The sequence below is a fragment of the Apostichopus japonicus genome, chromosome 20 (genome assembly GCF_037975245.1).
Source record: "Apostichopus japonicus isolate 1M-3 chromosome 20, ASM3797524v1, whole genome shotgun sequence".
Classification (NCBI taxonomy): Eukaryota; Metazoa; Echinodermata; class Holothuroidea; order Aspidochirotida; family Stichopodidae; genus Apostichopus; species Apostichopus japonicus.
Window position 1 is genome coordinate 15,856,288 of NC_092580.1, and position 14,588 is coordinate 15,870,875.

Here is a 14,588-nt window from a genome sequence, read left to right on the forward strand (position 1 = left end):
GGTATTTATGATAGAACAAACTTAAGCCTAGCATTTGATATGTGAATCAGACATGTAAGGCTTACGTATGTATATTTAATTGCTATGAAATCACTTTCTTTGAAAAGCAGTTGACGCAGTGCCTCGAATTCATATAAAATATACTACAACATGCATACAGATACGGTAACTCTCCCTTCGTGTGAGATGGTATACGTTGATAATATACACGAAAAGCTGTTTGCAACTTAATTTATCATGACATGAAAAGTCACCAGTTTCGACTTATCGCTCTTCTTTTCATTATTCATCAATGATTAAAGTTACATCCTAAGATGAGCAGAGAATTAATATTCGAAAATCCAAAAGACGACGATTTCAGCGGGCATGCGCGTTTAGAGTTAACGTGGTGACGCATACAATTGCCTTAAAATATTCTACTATACATGTAAAATATAACGAACTATAGTTAACAAGAATCGCTGCGTGCGTCTATACTGCAGTTTCCATGGGAAGAAACAAGCGGTAGTTTACGCCCCTTATTTATCGCATGAGCTGACGGAAGTTTCATGCGTTAATTATAATCTCTCAGCCCACCCTCTCTGCTGGTGTGATCGCCTCTATTCACCTTACATAGACTTGTCAAAAACAGCGCCCTCTTTAGACAGTTCAACAACAAACATCGGCAGAAATAAGTTGTAAAGAGTACATTATTAAGATTTACGTGTCATAATAACTCATAAATTAGACCAAACTCCTTCCCTTTCTTTGAATTTGTCCGTCACACTTTTACAACTCTTGTACTTTTTCGGCGGGTCCGTCTATTTTGAAAGATCACGGTATAATTTATCTCAGGTTATTTAACTTGCCTCCCGTTTGAGCATCCTGCAAATTGAGCGTACGATTCCGTCAGAGTGAGTTGCATGATGGGACGGAAAGTCAATAAATTTGAAATGCCGTAGAACCGTTTGTGTCATTTAAGGATATTGTTTTAAGGGTTTTGTCTGATCATAGTTCTGACACGTAATCATCGAAAAGGAATCAAAACCGGAAAAACAAGGAAGAAAAAAAATAAAGGATGAGGAAAAAAAAAAAAACATCTTTCCAAATGTCATAAAGTTAAATATGTCAAGCTATACGTTGGTACATATGTTTATCTTTGGTGCAGACTGTTATTCACGTGATCAATATACACAAATTCCAGGTAATTATACGATTGAAAGCAAGATGGACAATATTAAGTCTCTCTTCTGATTTTCAAACTATTATCCTATAATATATAACAGAGCCCTATATATATATATATATATATGTATGTGTATATATATGTATGTGTATATATATGTATGTGTATATATATGTATGTGTATATATATATATATATATTTATATATATATAAATATGCTATATATAGGTAAGTTAAGTTTTAACTAATCGAAACGGAAAAGGGGAGCAATTTCATTAATGATTTGGAAAATTAACTTTTGTCATAAACTTTAGATGTAATTTATAATAGAGCGGACAAAGACATTTTGCAATCAATTTTATAGAAACCGAATATTTTGAGTTCTTGTTAATAAAGAAATCTCGCTTTCACAATCGTCTTATATAACGTGAGTCAAAATATTGCAAGCAGACTCTGCAAAGCTCTATATTTCGTCTTGGTTGTGGGGGGGGGGGAGCATTGTCGTTATTCTGTTCAAACCACGTAATATCCAAACCTAATATGGATAACCCTGACTGTTAAGAAAAAAACATGTAATTGTTTACAACCATTCGGTTACACTTTGTGAGCGATTTATCGCCATTTCATTTCAATACAGAAAGTTGTGTGTCCCACACATTGATTGCGATGCTTCAACGGTTCTATTGTTTATGAAAATTTGAAGTTCCTGCACAATTGATTCGTTTCTGTTGCGACTTTGGTTGCAAAGCTTAGTAAAAATTGGATTTTGTTTCTAAAGTTGATTCCCTATAGGCATCACCTATAATAAATGACTTTCGTCTTGTTTTGTAAACAATGTACGAGCATTGTTTTCTGGAGAATTCATGCCCTAAATAAATAAACTATTTTCAGAGAACTTTTTGTTGGTTACGACAGAGAAAAAAAAGAAGCCTTACAGGGAACATACCTGCACATATCCCAGACAAACACCAAACAAAGAACATTTCCCACGTTAACTATGAACTTTTATTGCTTGCCATGATATATGTTCACTTTGTGTTTCTAATGGCATCATTACGTACCATACGCAGTCGCTGATAAATGGTTCAACTCATGGAACGCGAAATAAATTAAAACCGTTGACATTCTTTGTTCTTTTCGTTTCCATCGTTACCATATTACTAAACGAAAAAAAAAACAGCAATTTAAACAAATATATGACAGTTTTCTATTTTTTGTTCTATATGCCGAATTTCGAAATAATAAACAAAAATATCCCTGCACATATTTTACAACATCACCTAAAAGGAAGAAAAAACCCTTTTTTAATGACCTATGACTCCATTGGAAAGTAAATTACATGGAGGTCTTTAATGAGACGCGACACCACACACTTTGTCGCAGATAAAAAGAATGTTAATGTCCAATGAAAGAAGAACGTAAAAGCATCAATACGGGTATGTTTGCCTCGTAAATTGACATTCATGTTCTCTTGAATTATGTGTGCGTGGTAATCTGAAATGCACGAGAATTCAAAACTCGCTCGTATAAAAATATAAAAAAAAGCAATGCCCACTCACGTGACTAATCACGCGATTCTAGAAAAGGATCCAAATATTTGACGGAGTTTTCCACGGTTTCAGTTTTAGCAATGTCAACTTATGAATTTTAAAACAATTAACTCTAATTATGTACATTTAAGTATTGGTTTATCGTATAATCTGGCTAATTTAGCGGAACGATATAATTATGTAGGGCTATTTGCAAGATGCCTATATGTAAATATTTCGAACTGAGAATAAAGGAATGATAATTCGAACCCTTTAATGATAACAATAATAATAATACTAAAAAGTAGAATGAAACATTCATGCTGGAGGGTTGTATCAATATCAGTGTAGAAACGCAACCAGTTTCTTTAAACTTCGGAAAAATACAGATTTTCAGCTTTCTACTATAGCAGCCTCTGACGGTTTTTTGTTAAATGTTATATCTTAGTCGCTGAAGTCCCTTAACAACCACGGCGGACACTGTGGAGCTCTATGACTGCGGAAGTAAACCCAGTTTCGTCGTGCCTTATACTTACTGTTGCAGAATAATACGTGGAGTCAACGGCCCGTGTTAATTACGAACTGATATCCTCATATCTTTAAATTTCATAACTTGTAAGATGGCAGATATCTGAACTTGATAACGTAATATTTCGCTGAAATGCTACACCGGGGTCAGTAGTATACTAGTGACCGATGACCGCGGCTTGAGGACAGTCCTCTCCTCCAGGCGACGTCTCGTTTGGCGAGAGTATCGTTCATGCGGCGGCTATTCGTAGCCGTAGGGGACGAATAACGGTCAAGGAACCCGTCAACACATCGGCATTAGTAAAATGAAGTTTCTCTCTCTAAAACAATAGTGTCGTTTCGGTGTACAGTAGTTTTGTTTGGATTGGTATTCAACCATACAGCTCGCGAGACACACATTGAATAGAGCCTACTATAGCGTTAGCACTTAAACATAACAGATACATTTATCGCTGTCGTGATTATGTATATTTCATTTACGTTTGGCTATACACGTCTCCGTACGACGTCATAAGGTAATTAATCGTCTCTTTTTTCTAGATGTGACTAAAAACTAAAATGGCGGCTCATAATATAGTTATATATATTTATCGTTATTTGTGTCAATCTGTGTCGAATTAATTTTTCATTTCCACGTTTTCATCGGTGTAGACTTCGATAAGTTATTTTCGTTGCTATTCTGAAAACTTCGAGGCATTTAATTGACCAATTTTCAACCATCTTATTGCCACCTTCTTCATTGTCAAGGAAACACGTAATAGAGGGGCAGAACTTCTAGAAAAAAATAACGTTTCCAAAACTCAGTTTCACAGACTAACATTTTGGCGGCAAATACTGATTCATGAGTTTCACAGAGATGGGTTGGCAGATGCCACGTTCCTTATCACTGCAGTCTTCGTGTACCGATATACACGACGAATCTGTTCGACGAACCTGTCTCGAAAGATGACGGCATAGAATAGCGCTATATATACTGCTTCGCGTTATTATAACTGTCTTACATACATAACTCAGATTTAATGTAACATAACCGTTTCTTACTCCACATACCAGAAATATTTCTAGACTATAATCTCAGAGTCGTAATTCGATAACCTTTCATTTCATAGCAGTTTTTTTTCTTCTGTCACCCACATTTTCTATATATTTCTCTTGACCGACCGTGCAACACGACCATTTAACTACTTCGAACGTGAACGACATAAACTCACAATCAAAACACGACCTTCTCAGGTGTTTTCTGTCGGGCCTCCCAACAAAGCTGGTTGCCAAGGGGGCATCAATTCATTCTCGCATAACCGATACCACTGTGTGTTAAATGGTATACACAGGGGGATGGAGGTGATACCGTATACGCTGCTTAGGAATGACAAAAAAAATGACCGTGTTGTCAATCGAAATTAGTTCTTTAATTTCTTACAATTGAACGAAACATGAACACTTTGGGATAATAGTCTCTAGAATAATGACGTTTTTTGACACGAAGACCATTGCCCCCAGCAGCTTACTGCATACTTTGAACTAACAAGCAATATCCATGGTTACGATGGCAATTTATGAAAACTTCTTCAGACAGCCTTCACAATTGTCATATTCGAATCATGAGAAGTTCTGGCAGACCCCCTACTCCTACGTAGTACCGTTGTCCCCTCCCCCTCTTCATTCTCCCGCCTGCAATCCCTAACACGGCTACTAATTTAACTTTGAAGGTCATTTTCGGAAATATACAAATGCGTTTATATCCACAGTGCAGTGATTCATCGGTGTTTCTGTTTGTATCTCCATGAAAAACTTCTCAATTCCACTGTTACATAATTATGTTTATGTTTATTTTTATTATATTATATATTTCTTTCTTGTTTTTTTGCAGGGCCAAACAACTGCATATGTTTGCCACCACCGTATATGAGGTCTGTGAAATCTCTCGCTTAACATATAACAGGTACTTATATCAACCAGTTTTTTTTTCAAATTATGCGCAACTTTTTGTTTTTCTTCTTCTTTGTTTTCTACTTCTTTAGTCTACGAAGACCTTTTATTCACTGGATAACAGTGGCGTTTTTGTGGCTGTCAAAAGTGAGGGGCAGAAAACCGGATGGGTCAAGGGTCTTCAAAAGGAGAATTTTAGTGTTGTAGATAGTATATACGGTGGCCCAAATGGGACTCACATTGAAAAATGTCGATTATTTTATGTACGAATTACATTGTCACAAAGAATATATATATATATATATATATATAGATATATATATATATATATATATATATTTATATGTATATATATATATATATATATATATATATATATATATGTTTATGTATATGGAACATTAACCCATGCAACCGCGTCTCTTTTTACAGCGTATAATATAGCGTCAGCATATTATCAATGGCTTCATTGTGCTAAATTGTCTCTATATTCTTTGTGACGTCAATGTTGCAACACTGGGTATATGACTGCTTGTATCCCCCCCCCCCCCCCCCCCCGTTTCTGTCAAAACTACTATATACAGTCTGCTATTTTTGTCTTTCTTTTGAAGTTTTGATTTTCTTTTAATCCTGTTTTTCTTTTTCTTTTACTCTTTTTTTTCGTTGTTGATTTTAAGTAATACGTTAAGATTTTGACCGCTTTTGGTTCAGGAAGATTGACGTACTATACGTGTCAAGCTCAACAGTCAAGTTGTAGCCCCTTGTCCGCCGGTGACAATAAACAAACATAGTTCTGTGATGTGATTGAGTGGCTGCATTAAATGCCGCTTCTTTCTGGGCCGTGTCGCACGTCACAAGAATGGGTTCACAAACATACTATGTAGCTAGGAGCCGTTATGTCGATATAAAGCAAAATGGTTAAATGCTTCACGAAATGATTGATCAGGCTCTACAATTCTCGCTGTATGCAATTAACCGTTAATTTTCTTAATATGTAAAAAACAAAATTAATATCCAGTAGCAATATGTTCTATATAACTCGTAGACGAATGATAATATAGGCCTAGTATAAATAGGAGGAGTTCCCGCTTTTTTCCTCCTATATTTTCAGGTGGAGGGGAGGCGGAGGAAACTTTTTGAATAAAACTACTGATACTCGACTTTGATTCACTGAAGGACAAACAAACCTAAATTCATTACCTCTGTATACGATGACAGATACATTTAATAAATGTCCTTCACTTCCGGTTTACTCCCCCATTCCCCAGTCCTTCCCCCATCCACACGCAACGCTCAAACCAGATCACATAAATTGGCTTTTTCTAGAAAGCACAGTTTAAATACCACAGAGCCGTTATTAAAGCAGAATGAATATTTAATTTTCACGTTCTTTGTCTTTTCGGAAAGCAAAGGCTGATTGTTATGCATATAATTATGGCAGTATATTCATAGAGAACATAATATCATATAAATTGGTTGCAAATACTACCTTTTTAAAGAAATTCACAGATATAATGGGCATAAATAATCGTTACTAATTCCAGGTGCCACTTTGTAATTCGTCGTCATTAGGCTGACTAAACCCCTTATCTTGTGTATGAAAAAACATCAAAATCATGCGTGTAAATTGCGTCCATTTGACGGACGTTTGACAGTTTTCCTGTTACACTGAAGTTACGAATAAGAACATAAGTTCAAAGGGGGGGGGGGACAAAGAAAGAATCCTAGCTCACGGAATTACCACTCCTGATATCCCAACCACCCCAGTATCACCCCACCCCACGACAACCCAACCCCAATCCACTCCCTATATGATTATATATCGGAGTTGCTGTTTATACGCTTTCATAGGCCTGCCGGGATAAGTTTATTATTGATACTACTATATATGGTAGTTGGTAATTATGAAGTGCCATATGTGACAATATCATATACCATAAATATTTATTATAACGAGGAATATATGTTGGTTATGCAGTAATAATTATATATGACTTATGTTTGTTCTTCATATATATACGTTATGCATTTCCTATATATATCGCATATCATATATATTTCGCATAACATATATATATTGTTCGTTATAACCTTTATATATTATATACTATTTTGTCATGTTCGGCGCGGTAATATATATAGATTATAAAAGTGTGAGTGACACGCGCGAGTGGGAGGAGCTTAATTTCCTTGATTATTTGAACATTCGCGCCACAGACATGTACGCGTTTAAGGCGAATGTACAAAGTGTAGTGTAGAATATATAGCTACATTGATTATAGAGCAGTCTACGTACGTGAAGGCTAGGCTGCGCCTGTTTAGCAGCCTAAAGCCTAGGTACATGTCAATGTGTTCAACAAGTGATGGAGCTTCAACAAAATAGTTATTTAGACGCGTTTTCTGAGCTCCCAAACATTTATAGTGAAGCAAAATACGGCAGACGAGCAAAGAGCACATATCGTACAAGGAAGGGTTGAATCTGCGATACATTTGGTACGTGTTCCGATAGATTACCTTCAACATCTGCCCGTTCCAGGAGATGAAGCTAATTTGATGCTTGTAAGTGGCTTACAGCAGCTCCTTGGAGCTTTAGAAAATGTGCAAACCGGCTACAGTGGTGAGGCTGACGACGATGTCGACTACAGTTTTCAGTGTTTGACCCTTATTTACCTCATATGACATTTGACCTATTTCAAAATCAATAGGGATCATCTTTTCAATATAGGTAACATATGTACCAAGTAAGATATAAATCCAACTTGGGACTGCTGAGATAACATGGTTACAAGCTTGGCATCACACACACACACACATGACACACACACCCAGGTGTACATTACATTCAGTGCGAGGACTTCATTGAAATTTCCTTTATCCTAACCTAATAGACCCTAAAATTGACAATACCCTAACCTTTGTCTTCTGATGACTTGAAAGTTGAAAATCACATTGTATTTCTTCCAAGAACTTCCTTTGTTCAAGTTCTCGGACGTTATTACCCTACATGTCCACACTTTTTGAATTGTCAGAGTCATGTTTTTAGGATCTGATATATGTTGATGATTATCTAAGTATTTGCCAAGGTTGTTAAATTGATCTTGGAAATGTAAATATTTCTGAATAATACTGCAAAATTAATGTGCAAAGGACTTTGAAAAAATCCCCACCCCCCCCCCACTGTGGGCCCTGATGTAGTCTGCCTGTGTCACTATCAAATATAAATCATATCATGTGTAATACCCTTATGGAAAATTGAGCACTCAGGAATTGACTTAATACTCTATAATAATTTGTTACTTAGGCATATGTGCACAGTGAAATTTAGTGTGATTCAACATTGAAGGAAGGTCAAACTTACTCATTTGGGGTCAAAGGGAGGACAACATCAATAGCTTTCCCAGCTGATGCCTGTTGCGTATATGGGCGATACCTTTGATTGGTCCCTCTGCTAGATGATCCTCTCCTAGCCGGTGTCCTGCCCACGTCCTTGCCCTCAACCACCTAAACGGAACAGGTTCCGCATTTCCTCATGGGCAGTCTGAAACACATTCCTACAATGAATGTCAAAAGAGCATTATGTAAATTAAAAAAACTATGAAAGGTATGTCATGTGTCACTTAATTGTCAACAATGTTTTTTTGTAGTTAACCATTTGGGGAAATAATTTCTTTTCCATTTTCATTTGCAAGATTACTGCCATTTGTGAAACCTGATAAGATAATGTCTCTTTCTGATAACTGTCTTGTCACATATTATATTAATGAGTGTAGAACATATTGAATTATATTATATTTAATATATTGAATTCATACCCTTATTAAGTATCTTCCTGATCGATTTAGCATTTTTCTCACAAACTGTTTCAAAGTTATGTTGACCCACATGCATAGTGCATGTAGACAGGCGTGTAGCCAGGAATTTGCCAAGGGAGGGGCGAAACTGTAGATTCGGCATTGTAAACTATCTCAGCGTAGCGCCACCATGTTGGCGCGAAGCGTACAAGAAAATTTTGGCTGAAAATGCCTCCCAGATCGCTGGAAATGGCACTTCCCAGGCCTTGTAAGTTGCATCTTAGCATTTTCTCTTTTGAAAATACTAGCGATATCATAAAAACATTAAAAAAATTTTTTTTTAATATGCTCAAGGGGGGGGGGCCGCTGCCCCCTTCGCCCCCCCTCCTTGGCTACACGCCTGCATGTAGATTCAGCCCTACATGAATTTGGTATCAGTTATATTCTTGTGCAGGTCAAAATTTGTCCTGTGCATACATGCACATTTTGTGTCTACATGCGCGCATCATGCACAGAGGTGAAGACCTACATGTACCATTTGCCCACATGTAAACGATGAAATACAAAACAAGGAAACAAAATTGCATCCATGGCTTTCTCTTTCAGGGTACAAATACAATCCTCCTAAAGTGTGAAAGTCTATTAAAGTTTAATTTAAAAAAAAAAAAATAATGTAATTATAATTACTTTGATACAATTTAAGTAACATTTTTTTTTCTTCTTGGCCTTTTAAAATTTATTTTCATTTAATAATGGGTCTGATGGCTCGGTCATAAATTGGGACCCTGATTCAGTTTTGCTTTCCTATTTTGAGAAGAATTTTCTTGAAAAGCTGATTTTTTGGCCTAGCCTAAATGTGATTTTGTGCTTCCGCCTCAGGTCTACAAATTTTCATAAGCCTATATAAATATTTCAATCTACAAATGAAGACTAAAGCAGGCCCAGCCAATAATTGAGTACTCCAAGTAGGCTAATTATATAACGCGTTAGGCCTAACGTTAGGCCTACTGCCAAAGTTTGGTAAGGAAATATGGCTAACTTAGACGATTAGACCATAGGACTCCCAGGACGCTAGCGTCCTGGGAGTTTGCATAGGGCAGGGAAGGGATTACCATGAACCATTTTGGAGGTATGTGAAACATTGATACTAATTAAAATTAGGGACACCTGACAGCTCCTGAGTCCTAGGCCTGGCTAAACCCAAACCCTAACATCTCACCCTAACCCCTCACCCTAACCATTGGTGTCGGTCCCTAGGGCCTATACTAAATTAGAGCCGAAACATTTATTGCATAACACAGTGTTCAATTCATGAACTAGGGCCCTTAGAGTACTTAGAGTTACTAAGTTAGACTAGGAGTAAGACCTAGGCCTAAGGTTAGCCTAGGCCTAGGCTAGACCCTAGTCCATGATCAAGACCTAGGGCCCTGTAGGGGCCCAAGGCCTAACTTAGTAATTACGGTATGCTACACAAACCTTCATCATACTAGTATTATGAAGGTTTGTTTAACGTACCGTAATTAGGTCATGGACTAGCACTAGCTAACTGGTTAGGCTATATATCAATTAACCATAGCTAGCCTAGGCTTATAGGGCTACGCCTAGCCTAGGGGCCCCTAAGACAAGTTAGTACTAACACTGCAGTTGGGCTAACTCTCCAGTACAGTTTATGCAATTTGTTAGGGTAAGCCTACCTGTTAGTGTTTGTTGGACGCTCTCGATCTCCCACCACTCTAATTACTTGTCTTGCGACAGGCTCAGCAAGCCTATTTACTAGGGAAGAAAACTCACTTTCCGTAAAGTTATTCGACATGTTGAAAGGTTCGATAGTATATTGCGGACTGATATAACGTAGCTTATGCCCTATTCTTCTATTGCAGTACAGTGTAGGTATATACTGAAGCACTAGTATAGTACTACACAAGTCCTTTTGCCCGCTCCGTCGAAAAAGTTTATCAACATTACCGATCGTACACATGCATGGTACTCGTGAGAGCGATTTGCATAACGGCTCCTCCCACTCGCGTGCCACTCACACTTTATAATCTAGGCCTATATTATATTACCGCGCCGAACATGACAAAATAGTATATAATATATAAAGAACAAACATAAGTCATATATATATTACTGCATAACCAACATATATTCCTCGTTATAATCAATATACATGGTATATAATATTGTCACATATGGCACTTCATAGGTAATTGGAAAAACAATTGTAACATCAATACAATCAACTTCGTTGCGTATCATCTTCAAGTTCGGGGAGTCCCGTTCCCACCCTCCCTCACCCTACCTCACTCCTCCATAACCCCCCCCCCAACCCTCCCCACTCCCCATTTCTACGTTCAAGAACTTCGGTCTTCACGATGCAACAGCTATATAGACTGATAGATGTGTGAGTCATAATCCATGTTGGGATCTTGTCTCATAATCAACCTCCCTGAATTCAATAAGCGCCTCTTTGTATGATTTCTCATAACATGCCTCCCATCGTAAATCCAAAGCGCCACGTTTGCAGGCAGTTTATGATCAACGCACCCAAAATGTCAACGGTTGTAAAATTCAAGCGCAAAAAAGTCAATGGAGATAAATTGTAGTTGTCAGAATGTGACACCGGACTCCGAGACTGTACATGATTAGTGCAATAGTCCTCGACAGTGTATGTATGTACTATAATGTATATTGTTGTTTAGAAATCTATATATCGTTACACCAAACCGGTTATACCGAGAATTACTATGTACAGTATGTACTATAAATTATATTGTTGTGTAGACATCTATATACCGGACTCCGAGACTGTACATGATTAGTGCAATCTTCGACAGTGTATGTACTATCATGTATATTGTTGTTTAGAAATCTATATATCGTTACACCAAACCGGCTATACCGAGAAATACTATATATGTATACTATAATGTATATTGTTGTTTAGTTATATATATATCGTTACACCAAACCGGTTATACCGAGAAATACTATGTATGTAGTATAATGTATATTGTTGTTTAGTTATCTATATATCGTTGCACCAAACCGGTTACACCGAGAAATACTATATGTATATGTATACTTTAATGTATATTGTTGTTTAGTTATCTATATATCGTTGCACCAAACCGGTTACACCGAGAAATACTATATGTATATGTATACTTTAATGTATATTGTTGTTTAGTTATCTATATATCGTTGCACCAAACCGGTTATACCGAGAAATACTATAGAGAAGAGTAAATATAGAAACGACCAGTGCTGGCCTTTAAAGTGGACGCAATTACATGCTTGGTATTGTTAGGTTTCGCCATATACACAAGACAAGGATTTAGTCACCCTAATGAAGGATTACATGGCCATTGGAATTATTAATAATTTTCTTTGCCCATTAGGCATATCACTGTGATTTCCTTTACAGTTTTATGTTTTACTTTCATTGTTTAGTCGCCGTATAGGCCTATATACGTTTATACCAAACAGAATAGAGGGAGTACCGGTACTGCATGGGTAGGGAGAAATGAAAGTTTACGGCCCTTTATACAGTCCATGATTTACTATATATACTTAGTAATTGCGTTAGGCGTATATAGACTATGAATCTCTCATGGATCTTGCATCAACCGTAGACATGCAAACAGATTGCTCCATAGAGAAAGCACTTTTCTATACGGAAGTTATGAAATGTAATCGTTTCAAAATCAATACCATATTCAGGGTTCTGCCCAGGGTAGATTGAGTGCCGGCAGGACTATCTAAGCGGAGCGCCACCATCGGTTGGCGCGGAGCGTCCAAGAAAATTTTGGGTTTTGGGAACCCCCCAGATGGCCGGAAACGGCCCTTCCCGAGTATTCTGAGCCACATATAGACAGCTTTGAAATGAGATCTCATGTCTGGAATTTTTCATAATTAATGAAAAAAGTTAGGACAAATATCTGGAGCACCAGAGTACAGACCAGCCGGTGGTGCCTATTAAGTATACTAAAAAGCAATAGCAATGCACCGTGCACGTGGCTGACTAGTTCGTGTAGCCGTCACGTATAGTCACTACGAGGCGGAGTGCGCTGGTCGTGCCTAATGCAATATGATGTAAATTCACCCGCTACGAAGGTTAACGGCCGTATGTGTACTAGCTAGCTGGATAATGCCTGTGTCTCGCGCGATGAAAATAGATATAAATGAAACTATCAAAAGTACGATCGGGAGTTGGAAACGGAAACAGTCATTGGTCTGTAATGCGGAACTCTGGTAATTTTTACTAAGTATGACACTGTGATGTGTTGGATATTTTGAATTTGAACAGTTATGAACTGGATTTCCCCTAGTCTCAAACAGATTGTTTCTGTACGTTCGACCCTCTGGCTATGGAGCTGTTTTTTGGAGTTCCTATCGAAAATAAGTGCCGGTCGGAAAAGTCACTCAGGCAGATTGTGGTGGTCGGTAATTCAGCGTGCTGGTCGGGCCCGACCGGCGCCGACCGGCAGCGGCAGAACCCTGCATATTTGATGATGGTATTCTATGAGGATTCATGATTTGGGAATCGAAAGGACCGTACTTTTTTTCTATTCATCTGACAGGTGCTCTCTTTAGTTACCCATCATGCACTTCCACACCCCACGTTTTATTTTATTATCTTGACAATGTTTTCTTTCATTAATCAAGACAATGTTGCTTTTAGCTCATCATAAGCTTCCCCCCCCTCTTCCCTACTCCTTTCAAAATCCAAAGCCCCCCCCCATCTCTCTCTCTCTCTGTCCCACACCCTTCACCTCCTCCGCAACTTCACCCTCTTTATGATTTAACATCCTTGGAAATATCATCGCGATTCCCTCCCCCCGTATATATATGTACTTTTACCTGCATGAAGATAAGTTTGTCTTTACGTCCAAGCATGCAGACACCAGCTCTCTCGTCATGCTTAAAATAAATCGCTTGCGTGGCCTCTTTCATAATCCCTATGGAAACAGTGAACTTCAGAAATGTCTGCGTTATCAATGACATATTACCCTAATATGCACAATCGTGTCGTCAAGCGTAAACACACGGAAATGGCGAATAATATTAGTGAGAAGCGTTAATAAGCAGATAATGAATGGGGAATCTTAGGATGTGACACTGCTTCATTACAGATTAGTATAACAGCATATAGAACCATTCCCTTCCAACACCATGTTCACGCATGCAGAATGCATTCATTACGGAAAGCGTTGTCTTCCTGTGTTTTTTTATAAATTACTCGTCAACCTTCAACATCAAAAATATAATAATAAAAAAAATAAGAGGCGAAGATCATCTCGATCCCGTTTCGCTTTTCTAAATTAAGACCTATTTGATAAAAAGTACTGAGGAGAGAAAAAAAAGTACATCGACATTACGGTACCTGGTAAAAAAAATAACACCTCACGGTGTATACTAGCATGAATCAGCGTTACAACGGACAACCTGACCAGTCTAGCCGATTGTCTATCATTCTATAATGGATTAGATTCGAAGTGGTCTGTGATGTATGTGTATATAGCATGTATCGGTGAATGAAACGTAACTGAAGTGGGGCAGCCAAATGGTTGTTAAACATAGATTTATGAGTTTGAGTGAATATATATATATATATATATATTATATATATATATATATATATA

General features: G+C 37.6%; 1 protein-coding gene across 1 annotated transcript in view; it reads left to right on the plus strand.

Annotated features, from left to right (window-relative positions):
• LOC139962171 (uncharacterized) overlaps positions 1 to 14,588 on the plus strand; it is a 105,035-nt gene that overhangs the window by 24,787 nt on the left and 65,660 nt on the right. Inside the window, exon 2 of the mRNA XM_071962133.1 lies at positions 5,094 to 5,165. The gene's annotated coding sequence lies outside the window, so the exon portion shown is untranslated. The remainder of the gene's footprint in view (positions 1 to 5,093; positions 5,166 to 14,588) is intronic.